We start from the raw sequence: 11,836 nt of genomic DNA on the forward strand, positions 1-11,836 counted from the left end.
CTACAAAGTGCAGCTATACAGTAAGTGGAGCTGATCAAATGGACAGTGAGCGTAGAAACAAGGAGGTGGACCTATTAAAGTGCTCAGTGAGTGTCGAGCCAATTTTTTGTTAATGTGGTGGCTAATTTGTTTTCTTTCTCAACCTGCCTTGTTTGGATTAGCAACAACACAGTCCAGCTGGGCAGGATATGACCCACAAGAAAAAGTCATAGAGCCTTATTTTGATACTATGGAAAGGGTGCTGCTGAAAGAGTAGGAAAGACATAATACATTTATCTTCACAGCTTTGATCCTGAAAATGACTTTGGCATCCCAAACCAGCAAATCAGGTTTGACATATGGCAGTAATAAGTAGGGGTTTCTATCAAAATATGATTAAATCTTATGAGAAAGGAGCACAAAAAGGCCCACATCATTTTTTATCCACTCATCTACTCCTACAAGAACTCTGATCATGATGTATTCTGAGCAACGCTGGGGAACCAAAGTTGACTTGACAGAACAGGAGAAAGAATCTAACTCAAAAGGAAAGCGTTTCTCTGATCGGCAAAGCACAACAAAGCTGTCAAATCCATGCAGAGTCAAAGTACATTTTTCTAACAGCTTCAATCTAAAAATGCTTTTAGCATCCCAAAAACAGCAAATCAGCTTTGACCCAGAGGAGCAATAAGCAGAGGCCTCCATTAAAACGTGATTGAATGTTTTGAGGAGGGAATATTGCTCTGTGCTGGTGCAGTAAGTGAAGAGAACTGAAAGCTCGGTGGATTTGGGGGACCCCAGAGACCACCCTCATTCTGTTGAGGTGCTGAAGATTTCTTGCCTTGATACTGCGTCATGCTACACGGCCCGCCATGCGAGCAGTGACCTATTCGGTCAACGAGACAAGACAGGCATGAAAATGTTTCTTATTGCTACTTCAAAAAACGAAGAAAGAAAAAAGAACAGCAAATCGTCTGACAGAAACATATGGACCTTCTCAGCGAAGGAGAGCAGCTCTAATGGGTTCACTGTGTATCTGGCTTCTGTTTGTTTACATGGAGCTCTGTTTCAGGAAGTTCCACTTCGGAGAAAACTGTAAAAGGAAGGATGGTGGACGTGTGTCCAGGGTTTAGTTGACAGAGTGAGACGAGGACGATCTGGACTACTTGAGGTCTAAAGACATTAAGGGGAATTCCACCAGTTTTTCAAATTGCCTGCATATGTAAACGATTAAGGCGTCAAAAAAGTCATTCAGAGTGCTTTTGATGTCAAATGTTCCACTTTAGAGGAATTAAAAGACTGAACTCTTCACAGTGGCGCTGATAGGAACCAGACGTCTGAGGAGTTTAATGCCTCTGAAATCTCCCTCACAGAAGGTTATTACACAGAGATGTCACGGCTGCCTGAGACTGCCTGTATCACTAGTTTACAATCATCAACATCACGTATAAAAACTCAGAAGACACTTGTAGATTCACTGGTGCTTTTAGATAGTGACTGTATTTGTGTTGAAGACATCAGAACCCCTGGTTCCCATCACCACCACTGTAGGAGTTGGTGGGTTTCTCTATATCTGAATGCCTTTGTTTACATCTCGATCATTGAATTATGCAGAAATTTTGAAACATTGGCGGAATTGCCCTTTATTTTTAACCAAAGGCCTACATGTCTCTCTTTACTGATGATGGGGGTCAGATGCAGTCTGCAAACAGGAGATTCCAGATGCCCTTCAAAATAAGAGCACATTGTTGAAAGGTTTGTAAACGTACTAAATAAAAAACTGGCATTTTGATGGAGAAGAAAAGCACACCCACGGCTGATTCCCACTCTACTTACTTGTTAGGAACCTCTGAGCATTTCAGTCAACCTGGAAACAGAATGAATCTTTTTTTTAACCTTATTAGTTTCCTGTCACATCAAGTGTGACTCATCGTGTTTCATTTAAGTCTTCTGTTTCTGAAATCTTACATCAGAATGCAACCGTTTCTTTCCCACCTGTAAAACAGTTTCTCTACAAAGCACTTTTTAATATCAAGCCACTATTATGAGTTGTGCAGAAATCGTGAAAGGTTAATAGAATCTCCCTTTAGCGAACAGCTAAACCGTTCATCCATGTGCTTGTTCTCACTTAGACCACCACTGTAGCCATTGCATTTACACACTAACGCATATATATACATTACACTGATTGCCAGAAGGCAGCAGTCTGGTCATCTGTGTGTGTGGGAGACTGAGTGTGTGTGCAGTGTGTGTGTGTGTGTGTGTGGTGGTGGTGGTGGGGGGGGGGATTGGGGGGGGCACTGTGGTGGGATATTGCAGCCTCCATTCATTCGCTAGTGCTATTCAACTAATCAAGGCAAGTGCCATTGTAAGCCTCTCTCCTCTGAGGCTTCTGCTCTGGAGCTATTTCTCTGAGTGCCTCCATCTGTCTGGGAATTCTGGGCACTGGAAACTCAGACACCTCCCCAACACTTAACCGATTATGCCATCATCCATCTCGATTAAGCCCTTGGCCACCTATTCTTTTTATTTGTACTTGCTAGCAATTGGCCCATCCGCGCGCTGCCCATGAATGTGGTCTTCAATCAATTGTTTCAAGAAAGATTCAACAAGATTTACAGAACAAGATTCTCCAGTTTCAGAAAGATGCATTTCTATATAGCTTCTACAGTACAAAACAGGGTACACGGAAGTATAACAGTAGTTGCTATATAGAACCATTTAACACAAGTTCTTTAAAGAACCAGAAGTTTCTTTCATCACTAACAACTATGTGTGCATTCAGATGGTTCTTTGAGCGTTCACAGTTCTGTGAAGGAGTATTGTCTTTACTAAAGAACACTTGAAGAACCATTTTTCAGCCTAGCTGGACTTTGTTGGTGCAACTATCCAGATAACAAGCATATATCGGTCTGCTGGTTTGATAAGGTCAACACTCTGCAGACTGGATGCGACTGCTGGGCCACCTTCAGACCACCCTGAGGATAAGGTGTGACTAGTTTTTAATCTCCTCAAACAGATTTTGAACATATAGTTTTAGCTGTATGGTCGGCTTTATTCATGACATTGCTGTTAAAATTATCCCCTAAAGTATTTTACAAAGAATAAAGAAAGAAGGAAATGAAGGGAAATTAAAAAGAAATGTACTGTGAGTGGAAAATGAGGGACAAAATGTGGCATTTGGTCCACAACTGTGTGTAACCACCTGTGGGCCACCTGGAAAACGCCAAGCAAAAAGCCGGTGGGCTGCCAGTTTTGCCATCAGCAGTCCAACGGTGGCCCACCTTCCTCTTGCTATATGGGTAATGAAAATTAGTCTAGGTTGGAAATGATAATAAATTGGCCACCATGCTAACAACAATGAATTAGCCAGCAAGCTAGCTCAATTAGACAGTCAGAACAAATTACTCTCTTAGCAAAAAGGGTTCTGTACAGCACCAAAAAGGCTCTCTAACAATAGCAGAACCTTCTTCGGTGTGAGATACCAGATGATTCTTGAAAGCAGGGGTGTTTAACTCAGCGAGCAGAAGAGTCATATTAAAAAATCGCAGCGAATCTCTGGGCCAGCTGTTTTCATTTTATTTTTGCTTAACAGTTTACCATGACCCCAGCTGGCTAGATCGCTGTTGGATGGGTGGGAGCACATATTACATTGCAATGCATGCTGGGAACTGTAGTGCAGTCCATGGTGAAACGGGCTTTGGAACCGTAGACAATTAACATAATTTTGTTGGCCGAATAGTTTTGTGCCCACTTTAGCATCAGCCCATATGGAAAAAGATATGGACACATATATTTATATATTTGAAATACATGTCAAAAACATTGCAGTCCATCTCAAAATACATTCCAAACAATATATTTTAAAATGCTTTTAATTACATAAAGAAATGTACAACACAAAAATAAACGTATATAAATGCAATTATTAGATAAATGTTTGCAAATGCATTTATCAAATATATTTGAAAATGTGAAAATGGCCAAAAAACGAGTCTAGTAAACTTGATTGTTTGGAAAACTATTTTACTTTCTTAATTTTAAATATTAGCAAATGAACCTTTAATGTGGTAAAAGAAAGTGTTCTGGTTGATGCACTGTGAAAATTTAGTGTAAACACTGTCTAACCACACACAAACACTGTCTTTATGCAAAGCACAATGCAAAACACAGATATCAATATCATTCGTTCAGGTTGAGTATATTTGTTCCTGTCTGTAACCTGTCTGTTTATTTAAACCACGTGCAATTGACAAAATACAATAACAAATACAAATAAATGCATTTTTCAGCCATTTTCATGCATAACAAAAAATATATGTGATAAATACATTTGGAATATGTTTGTTTTCCATACGGGAGAGGTGATCCAGTGATCCAGAGGTGTTCCAGGTCCTCCTAAGAGTAGGACCTAACACAATAAAGACCCCTTAAAAACCATGGCAACAGTTCCTATGAAAGAATGCCTTTGAGGAGCATAGAGAAGTCAGTTGAGAAGCAAAACAGTTGATACTCACAGTGGCTGAAAAGACCCAATAAACTACAAGTAAAAACTGAGCTGCAAAAGCAGAAAACACTGATCAAAATGACAACAGAGATGCTGCATTTTACAAATGCTCTGCAGAATAATAAAACATGCTGCAAATTTGTAGATTTGTAAACACTTTCATCAAAATGACTACACCAGCGTTACATTTCACAAATGTGCTACACATACAGAAAACAGATGCTTCCGAAACACTGCAGAGTCAGTCACAGCACAACGGAAAGCTTTCTGGAGGACACTCAAGGAGGACGGAGCCTTTCACACTCAGCATAAACATTCACTGGTAAAAGAAAGTAGAACTTGGGCAGATAAAATCACTGTATCCTAATGGGAATTCGCTGCAGAGTGTAAGCTGAGTGTAAGTGCAATACCAGGACTGAAGCCTGCTGTAGTTCAGCTACGACAGGTCAGAGAACTAACTAGCCGCCCAAGTTAACCACAAACATGAGAACCTGTGGCCTTATCAACTGTCAGCGATTTTACATACAGATCTAGCATCTCCTTTGAGAATCTACCAGAAACATCCGTTATGTTTTGATTCACTTCCGCTGTGTTGCTGCTGACTTTACAGCATTTCTGAAGGTGCATCGTTTTGTTTTTTCCAGTATGTGCAGCGCATTTGTAAAATGTGTTAAACTTGATGAGTGTTTCTGTATTTACAGCATGTTTATGAGTTTGCAACATGTTTTTAATTGTACTGTGTATCAGGGCTTGTGCGCCACTGTAGATACTGCAATTAATAAACATACTGGAAGGCCTACTGAATACCGAATACACTAGAAACCCCTTTATATTATATATGAAACCAAATCCTCTGAAGCCCTTACACCAAACTGTCAGGCATCAGTGTCATTAAAATACAAGCTAAAAGTGCAATATATGTCCAAAAGTAATCAGACAGCCCTTCTAATTCAGCTACTTTAAGGTGAACCTATTGCTAACACGTTCCATTTCTGCACATGGCTTGTATAGTCTATGATGGTACACTCTGAAGCAGCTGTTCATGAGCCTAAGGTCACCACGCCCAAAGTCAAGCATGAGCTAGAATGGTATAAATCCCACCAGCATCCGGCTGCGGAGCATGGAATTACATTTCTGGAGTGATGGCCCTCCATCCAATATCTTTGGGATGATCTGGAGCATCGTTTGTAATCCTAATTGTCTAACATCAATTCTTGAAGTCAAGGGATGCAATCAGATCCTCATAGCAATGTTCCAAAGCCTTTCCAGAGGCGTATATAGACTGTTACTGCAGCAAAAAGGGGGCAAACTCCTCTTATATAAGTTTATATTTCTATAGCACCGTTCATACACTGCAGCCATTCAAAGTGCTTTACAAATGAGAAAATACAAAGATGATTCACTTTAAAGTTTTAAAAGATGTAGGAGAAAAGAAATTAAACACATTATTAAAACTGTATATTCAAAAGAGAAGAAATTAAACATTACATTATAGTCAAATTAAAAATTAAATTAGGACAGTGAAATGTCATTACAGGAGAGGAGTGCAGTACAGCCAACAGTGCATTAAACTGAGCTGAAAGCTGCTGAAATAAGATTTTCAGTCCAGATTTAAAAGTGTTGGGGCTCTTCTAATGCGCTCTGTCAACATTCAGGAGCAGCATAGTAGCTAAAATGTTTAGTCTAAACTCTGATAATATCACTGCAACTAAATGCGCTGCTTAAGTGCCTTAATCTGTCAGTCTTTTCTGTGACAGACTGGTAGCCAGTGTAAGGATTTAAGAATGGGGTGATGTGTTCCCGTCTTTTACTCCAAAAAGGACAAACTGCTTCAGTTGATTCAAAATGCAGATGCAATTTGTCTCACTTGGCGAGTCCAGTTAGCAAAACATTACAGTGACATTTCAATGAGTACATCAAGTTTACATACTGGTTCTTTAGATTTTAGGCAGCTAGTCTCTGCTTTTCATTGCTAATCCTGATTACAATATCTTTGTTTTATCTTCATTCAGCTGCAGAAAGTTTTGTCCCATTGAGGTTATGATGTGCTCTTACCAAGTAAGTCAAGAGAAGCGTAAGTGTTTGAAGAGAGTGTCGAGTAGATCTGTGTATCATCCGCATAGCTGTGGTAAGACACACCGTAGTCTTGTAGGATTCGCCAAGATGAAAAATACATAAGAGAAATCAGAGTGGCCCGAGAAATGAACCCTGGGGGACGCCACTTTTCAATGGCACGCTCTCAGAAACATTGTTTTCTATTTCGACAAAGTAGTTGCTTCCTTGCTTGGTATGGAATGAAATGTTTTACGACAGTTCCTGACAGTCAGGAGACATGCTGGATAAGTAGGTGTCTACAAACTTTTGGACATGCAGCATAATTACTGATAACATTTATTTTTTTAGATGAAACCTGTAGCAAAGACAAAGAAGTTATGTATACAGTATTGCATCACTTTATTTCTAGAACCTCAGAACATCTTGCATTGAATTGTCTCAGGCCAGACGCTTGACTCCAGATTATGAAGTAGCTCATTAAGCACGCAAGGCCAGTGCTCAACCAGCCCTCTCTCATCTACAGCAATATTCCTGTTACAACTTTTGGAGAAAATCCAAAATCGAGCCACTGGGAGACGACATCTCTGCAAATGTTTTACTTCTGGCTCACATGAGAATAGTACAATGTCTCTGTGAGTTTTATAAGCACTTCTACAGACAGGCTTTCCATTGCACTGTCATCAATTATTCTCTGAAAAGAAGGGCTAATACAGGCATCCTCCACTCATCCACAGAGCAGGCTGAAAAAAAAACTGCTTCATAAGCAACATTTGGCGTATTTGGTGCAACTTTATTTTTGGACCCTTTTGACCAACTTTTCATTACTTTTCAACTGAGTTTGACACAGAACGCTTTAAGACCATGGTAAATAAAAAGCTCCAGACAGAAGATTTTAAATCAAAGATCAGAAGAACCGTCTCGACTGTGAAGGAAGACTGCAGTGCCACTCACCCCAAGGGACCTACAGTCAGTTTATTGATGCTGTCATTGTCGACACAAACACTGAATGATAATTAAAAGCAAAAAAGAGAATTTTAAAAGTTAATTATTATTTATTAAACTCAGATTCATTTCCAGCTGTCCTATCTTCTCTCTCACTTTCTTTACTTTATTTTCTTTCAGCTCTTTTCTCCAACCAATAATTCTGCTTTTATTTTAATCCTCTCCCCCTCCCTCTCACTCTCTTTCCATCTTTGTTTCAGCAGCTTCCTTTCTTTTTCCCATTTCTCTCTCTCTCAATCTCTCTCTCTTTTTCTATCACTCTCTCAGTCCATCATTGTTTTACGATGGCTCTGACCTTTTTCAGAAGCACTCTACTATCAGCCTCTTATCTTGCTTTCGTAGCTCAGCGAAGCGGTCATTCATGAGGTCACTTCATAGAAGTGGACATTAGAGATAATGTACTTCCAGTGACTCAAGTGTCTACACACACACACACACACACACACACACACACACTCACCAGAGGTTTGTTTTTATACAGTGTCAGGACTTGAGGACATACATATGTCCCACATGTCTTATATACTACCAACACTGTTTGAACAAAATGTTGAATCTCCATTTTGCCATTTAATTTTTTTTTTTTTTTGCATTTTTTTATATGTTTTTATTCCACATCATTTGGAAATAGCAGCTGCCATTTAAGCTGAGTGAAAATTTTCTTGACCCATCAGAACTGTCCAAATGACTTAAATTCAATGTATGTTAAACATAAAATGTGAAAATGTAAATTTTGCACATGTCTATTTTACTTTTTTTTTCCAATATAGTAAATTCAGTGAATTACCAGCAATTGTGTATTAAAATGTGCAGAAGTGTGTTCTCTGTAGAGGATGTGTTCACTTACATTCACTTAAAAAAATCAACAAAACGTGCAGTTTAACCAGGGGTGCCCAAGTATGCCCAAATCCAAACATGGTCTGTGACTGTACATGTGTCCCAGATCCTATATGTGACAATAATATTTCACATTTGCATCTTATATGCAAAAAATATGTCCCATATGCAATACATTATACATGTATAAATAACATGTTCCATAGATAATATATAGAATAGTACACAAAAGTCAAAGACCACCCCTTCATTGACTTAATTACTAGTCATAATTTGCATTAAGTACAAGTTATTCATTTTTCATCATCAGAAAAAAGCAAGAAATATATATACAGAAGCCTCAACACAGCCTAGCAATTGAATTAGTATTTCATTTGTCCATTTTTTACTTTTGCGCACTCACCGTCATTTAAAATCTCCCATCCTTGAAATCAGCCAAATCTTAAAATCAACCTGTTACTGCTGTGTTTGGAAGTAACAAAAGGCAGTATGTACACCACCAAAGCGATGCTGAGAGGTACAAACATGTTTCAAATCACTCATTCAGTACCCTCTGGAAAACACATTAGTGGCAAGAAAACCATTCGACAGCAAGATAACGATCCCGCGCACAGCGCTGAGAAGATCAAGACATATCAAACAAAGACCCTGCTGGAGCTCTCAGAACAATGGACTGACCACCCCAGACTGCAGACCTCAACACTACTGAATCTGAATGTGTTTGGATTACCCGGATCGTGAGAAGCTGAAAATGCAACCAACTTCTAAGACTGAACTTTGTAGGTGTGGAAAAATATCCCTGCAGATTTCTTTGAAGTATTCCAAAAACAGAGGAATCTGCAATAAAGGTGTGGACAGGCTCAAAACTGAAAAACTGACGTTATATTTAGTTGTTGAGGCTATAATGTATTTCCAAAAAGGATTGACTTACGAGTAATGATCAATATAACTGGAAATCAAATAAGTGAAGGGCAGCCTCTGTCGTTCACACAGTACTGTATGTCCTAAAACTGTATGAAAACAAATAAACATACACAGATGGATCTGCGTCAGCACAATCATCCAGCTTTCAGTGCGTGCCATAGAGACGTGGACGTCCGAAGCAGATGAAAACGTCTGTAGGTGGAAAGATTGTTTTTTTGCTATGACAAGAGCGAGAGGCAGAGAGAGAGAGAGAGAGAGAGAGAGAGAGAGAGAGACAGAGAGGGAAAAAAAGTGGAGATTTTTTTTCTCCCGCTATCACGAATGCACACGCACACACACACACACACACAATTTCTCAATCCCACTTGTGCTGTATGCTTGTTAGTTCCACTCGAAATGGCAAATGACAAACAATCAGAAGCAGTGGAGCAGTGGCTTACCAGCCCACAGAACCAGCACAAACAAAACAAACAAGGCAATTACTGCAATTCACACTACAGCACACACACACACACACACACACACACACACACACACACACATGCACACATTTATGTCCATGTTTAAAAAAACACACACATGCTTCCGTCTTAAAAGGGGAATTCCACCAATTTTTTTAAAATTCTGCATAATAAAATACTTCACATATAAACAGTGATTCAGAGTGGGCTGATGTGATACGCTCTCTTGTAGAGAAACTTCAAATCAGAATTGTTCACAGTGGTTATGATAGGAACTAGGCATGTGGAGGGTTTAATGCCTCTAAAAGCTCCCTCACAGCAAGATATTACATGGTTGGGAATATGCTGTCTGAAGCCTGACACATTGTTTTATCATTGTTTTTCAGATAGTATTTTGGCCTAAATACTATCTCAAGCTCAAATGGCGAACCCACCTTCCTCTTGTCAATACTGGATGGCAAAACAACTACACAGCAAAATCAGAACTAATAAAGAATAATATTTGGTAATGAATAAACAATAGTGAATGTAAAACAAGTAAGAAAAAAGATCAGCCTATCATTGGACAGAAGTATTTAGATTGACCACTGATGACTAATGATTACTGTTAGAAGCCTGGCCTAGTAAAATATACACTCACTGAGCACGTTATTAGGAGCACTTGCTCACCTAGCTATTTATGGAACTATCTAATCAGCCAATCATGTGGCAGTAGTGCAGTGTGTAAAATCAAACCAGCAGCTTCAGGTAATGTTCACATCAACCAACAGAATGTCTGCTGATCTCCCGATTTTCATGTACAACCGTCTCTAGAATTTACTCAGAATGTTGCCACAAAAAGAAATGTCCAGTGAGCTGTAGCTCTGCACACGGAAACGCCTTGTTGATGAGAGGTCAGTGGAGAATAGCCAGACTAGCTTGAGATGACAGGAAGGCTATGGGAACTCAGATAGCCACTTTGTACAATTGTGGTGAGTAGAAAAGCCTATCAGCATACTCAACATTGGGGTGGATGGGCTACAACACCTGAAGACCACGTCAGGTTCCATTTCAGAATCTGGTGCCACTAGCATGAATCTAGGGACACCAATCTGCATTCTGTCAGCAGTCCGGACTGATGGAGGTGGTGTGACGGTCAATCATCACTTGAATGCCACAGTTCTGTTTAAGTATGTAGCTGACCACGTACACCTCTCCAACCGAGTATTAGTATAGTGTTCCTAATAAAGTGCTCAGTAAGTGTATGAGAAGCTCAGTATGGTGTGAAACAGGTGAACAATGTCTCTGTATGAACAGCTCTAGTTTAAGTCTATGTTGGCATCAGTATTATGAGGAGGGTGTGTGGGGCATGCGGGTGAGGCTTTCTGCGCAGAAAGAAAGTGAATGGACATGCAGGACGTTGGTGCAGAAGATGGGTGAGCAGGGACACCCAAAGAAACTTTTTCAGATTTACCACTTTTTTACCATCATCCAAAAACATAATTAAAGTTTTTTTATTTATCTAAATAATTTGAACACAATGTGACTAGAAATGCTATATAGTGCCTTTTCCCCAAAATATACTATTTTGGACTTGCTTAATGTATTTTTTTTTTGGACAGCAACATTATTGAACAGTGTGTAGGTGTGAATACTGTAGGTTCATTTTGGATAGTAAATAAAACTAGCTATATTTGCGTTGTAGACATTGTGACGCCTGGTTCCTATCACCACCACTGTAAAGAAATCTGCCAGTGAATTTCTCCACAATAAACAATTTCACATCAACCGATTCTGAATGACTTTATTTACATTTCAATAATTGAATGATGCAGACATTTTGAAAAATTGTTGGAATTGATGTCCACATCATCCATGTCGAACAGATATGCACACACCGCTCCATGTTAAACAGGCACACAGCTTTGGATGTTTTTGATTAAATGGCTAAAATCACATTAATTTTGACAGACAGACTCTCACAGAGCTAGAGAAACACTCTACATTAGCACAGCTGCCACCTTCAGCAGGCCGATATAAATATAAAGCACATAAAGCACATTTAGTCTTCATTTTCACCTAAATGTGTGAT

Source organism: Pygocentrus nattereri, chromosome 11 (assembly GCF_015220715.1).
Source record: "Pygocentrus nattereri isolate fPygNat1 chromosome 11, fPygNat1.pri, whole genome shotgun sequence".
NCBI lineage: Eukaryota > Metazoa > Chordata > Actinopteri > Characiformes > Serrasalmidae > Pygocentrus > Pygocentrus nattereri.